Consider the following 7,819-nt stretch of genomic DNA (forward strand, 5'->3'; position numbering starts at 1 on the left):
AGTCAAAATGTAACCCTAATATGTAAGATATACCTCAATAAAATTGTTAAAATATAATCATAATACTGGCAGTTAACATTCGCTAGGTGTTTACATAAATATGCAAGGAATTGTGCTAAGCACCTCACTGAAAATATAGAGGCAGGAGTTGCTGCTGTGGCTCAACGGGATTGGCAGCATCTATGCAGCACCAGGACTCAGGTTCAATCCCTGGCCTGGCACAGTGTGTTAAAGGATCAGGTGTTGTTACAGCTGCATCGGCCTAAGTTGCAACTGCAGCTCAGATATAGAACTCCATATGCTGTGGGCGGCCAGAAAAGAAGAGAAAATATAGAAGATAGCAGAGTGGTCACGAATACAGGCTCTAGAGCCATACAGCCTAGGTTCAATCCTGGCTCCACCACTTGTTGGCTGTGTGACTTGGGGCAAGTTAGTTGACCTCTCTGTGCCTCCCTGTCATCATTTGGAAAATGGTGATAAGAATGGTACCTATTTCCTGGCATTATTGTTATTAAATAAATTGACATATAGAAAACACTGGAACAGTGTTTGACATATACTTGTGTCTAAGCGTTTGTTAGTTATTGTTCTAGTTAATTCTCAAGACAGTCCTATATAATATAGGTATTATTTAGCACTATTCTCATTTAAATAGATATGTAAAATGAGCCTTAGGAAAGATCTGTAGCTTGTTAACCCGTGTTGGTAAGTTGGAGCTAGGATTTGGCCAGTAATCAAGGAAGTTTCAACTTCCACCTTAGGAGTTAGGTCAGGCTTCACGACCATTAGCCCACTGCTTAGGCCAGAGTAGGTATCTAGTTGGTTTTTATTAAATTAATCAATTATTATTCTTTTCATTTCTGAGATATTAAGCCTCTGGGAAATGTGTGCTTTGCTGGAAGAGGATTCAGGAACCCAGTTGTCTTAGATTTCTTAACCAGTCCTTGGCCTCTGCATAATTATCAAGCATGAATTAATTGCCCATGGGCATTGCCCAAGGTCAGTCTCATCATTCCTCTGGACTTTGAATTTAGCACTGTTGCTTACTAACCCTGGTCTCTCACATCTGCAAAGCATTTTGCATTGTGCAGGCCTCTGAACTGATCCCAGCCCGCCAGGGCTACCTGCCCCAGGGCCAAAGCAGACTGCATGGGAACGGGTATGCAGTCTGGACACATCCGGGAGCTTGGTGGTTCCTGCTCTCTGGGTGGCATCTGGGGATCTTCTAAGGCAAGGAGTGGACTGACAGAGGCCAGCAGACCCTCACCAGAGTGTTTACCGCCACTCACGCTTAATTAAGATCCTGAATTCAGAACCAGTGCTCGGGGATGATTGTCTGAAGGCAGGTCCTCAGCCTCTCTAGTCTTAGAGAGTATCCCTCCATGAAGTTCCAACTACAGAGGGCTGGGGCCCTAAAACACCCCTGCCACAGGATATCTTTCCCGCAGTTGCCCAGTTTATACCCAGGATTACTGTAGGCCAGAAATCAGTAGAGTGCCACGTCTCTATATTAGCATAAGAGCAAGCACTCACTCTGTGTTGGGTGTTAAGTGCTTTGTAAACATTAACTCTTTCAGTTCTCTCACAAGCCCTAGGAGGTAGGTCCTGTTTTTAATTTAACTTGCTGGGAATATAAAGGGAGATGGAAAGAGAAAGCCTAATAACATAGTAAATATTTCACTCACTCAGCCTATGCCGCAGGATGAGTGTGTCGTGGGCTAAATCTGCTGTTTCCTCCGTCGGTATCAGTGCCTGTGTGCCTCAGACACACTGCCTGTGATTCTAGTATTTCTTGCTCCCAAGCAAGCCAATCCCTTCGTGAGATACCTCACCAAAGAAACGGCAGTCTGTTCCATTGCTAGAGGTCAAATTGGCTCTGCTGATAAGAGGTGGCTCTGTACTCTACTTGATGGGTGATTGAAAGCCTTTCCCAAGATAATTTTAATGACACACAATTTTTTAGAACCTTAGCCCAGATAAGTTGAACTTTTAACTCACAAATAAGGTGACCAACCATCTCAGTTTGTCTGGGACGAAGGGGGTTCCTTGGATATGAGACTTTGAGTGCCAAAACCGAGCAAGTCCCAGGAGGAGTACAACGAGTTGGTCTCTCTCTATCACATAAAGCATCTCTGAGGCTGTTGAGGCCATGGTCCACTATATATCATTCTTTATGAGGCTCTCAGGAGAAATTCTTATCTGGTCTTCATACCAAGAATAGTTGTATGTTCTCCTGGGGAGTAAGTGGTTTGTTTTTATTTCATGAACACAGTGAACTGTGTAAGTGAACAGGTTTCCCTTTTTGTCTTGGCTGCTGGAAGTCTTAGAGCTAAATACACGGGACACAAATTTAGCTGTGCGGGTCACTATGTTCTGCACTTTTTGCATCATTCCAAGCTCCACTTTGTCCCTGCCGTGTTTTTCTCAATCTTATCTGGTCCTGTCTTCAGCTTAATGACCCTGTTTTACTTAAATGTCTCTCTGGATTAGGGTAGGGTAAAATCGAACAGGTCTTAGAGTCTACCTTGCTGATAGTCATTGACAAGCTGCAATGTCTGCAAAGTTTAGGTATACGTATTTATTCTGGGGAGAATGAGCATGGATTTTATTTTTTTAAAGGAGTCTTGGATGCCCAGCTTTCAGCCTGCTTCTTTTTTTTTTGGCATTTGCTTTTTAGGGCCACACACGTGGCATATGGAAGTTCCCAAGTTGGGGGTCAAATCGGAGCTGTAGCTGCTGGCCTATGCCACAGCCACAGCCACAGCAACTCGGGATCTGAGCCGTGTCTGCGACCTACACCACAGCTCATGGCAATGCCAGATCCTTAACCCACTGATCAAGGCCAAGGATCGAACCCCAAACCTCATGGTTACTAGTTGAATTTGTTTCCACTGTGCCACAATGGGAACTCCTCAGTCTGCTTCTTTGAAATCAGACTATGAAGGCAGGAGACCTAGACATGATTCAGGCTCTGATTTGCTCTGTGAGCTTGGGACAATCACCAGGCCTGTCTGAGTCCCAGTTTTCTCATTTGACGTTACTCATTCAACTGAGATAAGGCCTATTTCACAGGCTTTCGTGAGGCTCTAATGAGCTAAAAGCATCACGATAAATGGTGATGGTGGTCGTTGTGACGAGGAGCCTGTGATGATGATCTGTCTGCATAGCAGTCAGTCTCTTGGAATAAATTCCAATTATGCATGTAACCGGAAAGTGAGGGGTCAGCTCCAGAGTCACGGGGAATAGGAACAAGGTTTTAAAGGCCTTCCTCATAGCTGAGCTATTGCCAAAGAGGAAAGGGAATTAATCCTTGCTGACTACCCCCATCCGTTTGTGTCTTAAATTCCTGTGCGATGGGTGTTAGTGTACCCACCTATTAGCTGGGTGGGCAGTAAATAAACCCTTCAGAGACTCAGTCTTTCATCTGTAAGTGTATTATTATCTGACCCAAGATGGCCGAAGGCTCTAGTGGACATGACTACTTTTGGCTGCTCAGCATCCCAACATTTTGCCAGTTGGGAGGAATTCCAAGCTACATGGAAGCTGAAGGGGGCAGCTGCTCTTCCCCTGCTGCATGTGAGTCTGGGCTGGGCCAAGCTGGTGGGAGTCTGGCCTGATGGGAGTTAGAGGAGGTGAGGACCGCCAGAGATGACTTCAGAAGGAGGCTGCAGTGGGGACAAGAGCCCCGCATTGATGGGGAGTCTGTCCTAAACAGTTCCTCTGGCAGAACTCTGGCTGTGCCCAGCTTCCTCTGGCTCCTGTCCAGCTGCCCAGTCTCCCTGTCATTTCAGTGAGCCATCCCGTAGCCTTTGGATAAAGCTCATATTTGCCTAGTTTTGCCGGAGATGGTTTCAGTTGTTTGCAACAGAGAATCTTAACTGGGGTGGAGTAAATCTTGTAACATGGCAGATACAGTGCCCAGGATATGGTAAACACTCAAAAAAACTACACACACACACACACACACACACACACACACACACACACACAGAAACTAAGGTTCAGGGAAGTAAAATAACCTGCCTGAGGTCACACAGCAGTGGTGCTTGTATGGGACTGACTACGAATGTCTTAGTGGTACAATGTATTTATGTATCACTTTCCCTCACTTATTATTGTTGAACAGTTTGTCGTTGATACACTGGTTCAAAAGCCTAAAACACCCCCATGAGGTCCACAGGACCAGAGTACTCTTTTTAAATAGAGAGGAAGGTACTACTTCACTGTGACCCTGTAAAGAGTAGAGACCTGGAACTCATGTGCCCAGGACTGGTGCTCTGGTGGTGTCTACACACGTGAAGTCCCATGTCCATGCGCTGCTGTATCCTGTGAAGCAGCCCCATCTGAATCCATTGATACCTGGTACATTAGCGACCTGGGGTGAGTTGGCAGCTGCATCCGAGGCCAGCAGTGGGGGGAACACCACGTACCAGAACCTACAGAAAGGAATGCACCTTGAGCCACTGCGCTGATCTCAGGGGTGAGGGAGTAAAGGTCTTTGGGGTACAGGGTGAGGGTGGGGAGGTGGAGTCATTTAGTGTTGGCTAAATGGCTTAATTGGGCCTCATGGAAGAAGATACGTGATGAATATGGATCATACACGCATCGAGGCCCCAACAAAAGCTGGCTGGAGGAAGGGTGAGGAACTGAAGACCGGTCTAATGGAATTAGGCTAAGGCTGCATGGGGTGGGCCCAGAAGGCGGACAGCAGGGACAGCCACGCTGCCCTAAGAACATCTTGCCGACCTGGGTCTCCATCCCTTCTTGGCCTTCAGACCTTGACTTCACACTTTTATGGAATCAGAGGTCAGAACCACAGGATTCTAGGATTAGTGTCAAGCTCAGGATTCTAGAATCATAGACGTTTAGCCTCACATATGTTAGTCATAGAAAATTTTGGAACCTAATTGTTTGACAATTGGAGACCCTTGGAGAAAATTTAGGCGATCCTTCTCCAACCTCCTTTTAATAACAATAAATAACATCTGTTGAACATATCACAGCTTCCAAAGCCCTTTCCCATCAGGGCAGCCATCACCCTGCAGTGGGTGGTATTCTACCTTCAAGTTAAGTCATGTGCAGAAGATCAAACCGAGCCAGTTGGGACTGGAATCCAGCTTTGCAGAATAAATTCTATTTTTCATATGCCAAAGTTTTGATACCCTTGTCTTCAAGAGTTGTAGAAACACTTTTAACTATTGGTATAATGTGTCCAAATTTTTGGAGGTTTGTTGTGTAAATTCTGCACGGTCACGTACCGTTTTTCTTAATGCATTCTGGCATGCTGCATTGCTCTCAAATGTGATTATCCTTGTTGCATCAGCATAATCAGGGCTGGTACATTCTGCGATAGCTTTTTGGCAGGTTTTATCATCCAGCACTATTTTCAGTGAACAAAGGACTTAAACAACATATCCAAGAATAGATTTAAAGTCGCTAATGTAAAGACTGAACTTCACGTCACTCTAGGTTTAGTCAGAACGTGTTCTGATCTTCTTAGAATAAAAAGTTAAACTACCAAAAATGCAGAAAGAAGAGAAAAGAGGACGTAAACCTCCCTGGGTAGGAGCACATAAGGCCACCCAGAAGGATGGTCGCGGGGAGGGAGGGGTGTGCTCGCTTGCAGAGGAAAGCTGTGTTTATGATTCCACGGCGAAGAGGCTGTTGGTCGGTAACTTGGGGCAAAACCCTGCCTTCTCTGGGTCGCAGCTTGCCCCCCATTTTACATGGGGAGAATAATTCATGTCCTGGGAAAGTGGGGGAATGTATCAGCCCTGGGGGAGATCTGCAGCCACCAGAGAAGGAGCGAAGAGAGGGGGGAGGGGGAGGGGAGAGGAGCAGCAGGGAGCTGCTAGGGGCTTGTGGTCTCCGTGGTAACACCCGGCAGCCAGGAGAGGAGGCGGGGTTTGAGAATCCTCAGCAGGAGATTTTGAAAATGAAGGTTTCACAAAGAGAGCTCCCCGTTCCCTGGAGAAAGGCCTTCTTGGAGACGGAGCTCTACACTCAAACAGCCCTCAGGGCCGAGGGCACTTAGTTTCTTACCCCATGTTACAGCCCCGGGGGACAGGTCCAGAGAGAGATCCGGGTCCCCAGCAAGTCACTGGAAGGGCAGACCTTCTAATTGAGCTGTCCTGACCCCTGATCCAGGCTCCTTTCTGTACCAGAATGCTGTTTCTCGGAACCTTGGTCTCCCCATCTGTACAATGTGACAGTTGAAAGGAGTGGGTTTCCAAGGGTCCTCTGAGCTCTGACAGTGTTGGGTCAGACTCCTAGCAAATGCACCAGAGATGGTGAACACTAAGATGAGGGTCACACAGTTTGTGAGGCTTGGCTGGTTTGTCTCTTGGTCCCCCACCCAACGCGGGGGAGGCACAGAAGGGACATTTGGTATTTGTGGAAGGAATGTTTATGCAAATGAACCCACTCATTCTTCTGTTCGACAAGGTTTAAAGGGCACCTACTATGTGCCAGGTACTATGATAGTTCAGAGAAAGGCTCACTCACTGAGGGCTTCAGCCTGGCAGGAGGAGGAAGCCCAGGGTGAGGGAAGGGGGTGCCTAGGTGGGCGCAGGTCCAAGAGAGAACTCTAGTGCCTTGTGCCGCATTCCCATCCTGGCACTTCCTGCTAAGCATGAGTTCTCCCCAGCCTGGTCTCCAGAAGGACATTCTCAAGGCTCCTGCTGGGCAGCGAGGCAGGCAGCTGGGCCAAAACCTTTTCTTGGAAAAGCTCAAAAAGTTCCGTTGCAGAAGAGGGTGGGGCAGGTGGCCCCTGCTGGGAGGGCCCACTTTGTTTTTTGTTTTCTTTCCCAGCCGACTTATAGGAGGGAAGAGGTGTTGAGGTCACGCTTCTTCCTCACTTGGTATGGTAAAACCAGCACTGAACTGGGAGACCAAGGCCTGGATTCAAATTCTGACTCTACCTCCAGCTCCGTGTGTGGCCTCGAGCATGTTGTTTTTCTTCCCTGGTCTTTCTTTGCTTAAAAAAAACAAAAACAGGGAGTTCCTGTTGTGGCGCAGTGGTTAACGAATCTGACTAGGAACCATGAGGTTGCGGGTTCGGTCCCTGCCCTTGTCCTTGCTCAGTGGGTTAACGATCCGGGTGTTGCCGTGAGCTGTGGTGTAGGTTGCAGACGCGGCTTGGATCCCGAGTTGCTGTGGCTCTAGCGTAGGCCAGTGGCTACAGCTCCAATTCGACCCCTAGCCTGGGAACCTCCATATGCCGCACGCGAGCAGCCCAAGAATAGCAAAAAAATAGCAAAAAGACAAAAAAATAGCAAAAAGACAAAAAAACAAAAAAACAAAAAACCTAGGCTGTAAAATGTAGGTATCCTTGTTCTCAGGAAACAGGCTGTGTGTGATTAACTTACTAATGTGGTATAGCTTGGATTTGATCCCAGGAGATCAGACTCTAAAAAAACAAAACAAAACAAAACAAAAAACACAAAAACTAGAGATAGTGATATTCGTAGTGGTATAGTGAGAATCAAATGGGAAAATGGTTATGAAATCCTTCCTACCTCTTCACTAAAGTCATATGAATCATTTACTGTGATCCACGCATTTCACAAACATCTATAATCTGAACAACAGTCCTGCAGTGTTGGTATTTGTTACTTAAGAGGGAACTGAGGCTCAGGGGAGTGAAGAAATTCACCTGAGGCCACACAGCTAGGAAGCCACAGAGCCAAGGTCCAGACCCAAGTCTTTTTGACCAAAGTATAACCTCAATGGCACATCCCTTGGAATGTCCATTCCTTCACCAAGTGATGTTTATGAAGCATATAGCATGAGCTAGGTGGCCGCTGGGCTAGATTAACTG

At 46.8% G+C, this 7,819-nt stretch overlaps 1 long non-coding RNA gene across 1 annotated transcript in view; it reads left to right on the forward strand.

The window, feature by feature from the left end:
• LOC125132177 (uncharacterized) overlaps positions 1-7,819 on the forward strand; it is a 35,849-nt gene that overhangs the window by 1,088 nt on the left and 26,942 nt on the right. The gene's annotated exons all lie outside the window — the stretch shown is intronic.

The sequence above is a fragment of the Phacochoerus africanus genome, chromosome 8, assembly GCF_016906955.1.
Source record: "Phacochoerus africanus isolate WHEZ1 chromosome 8, ROS_Pafr_v1, whole genome shotgun sequence".
Classification (NCBI taxonomy): Eukaryota; Metazoa; Chordata; class Mammalia; order Artiodactyla; family Suidae; genus Phacochoerus; species Phacochoerus africanus.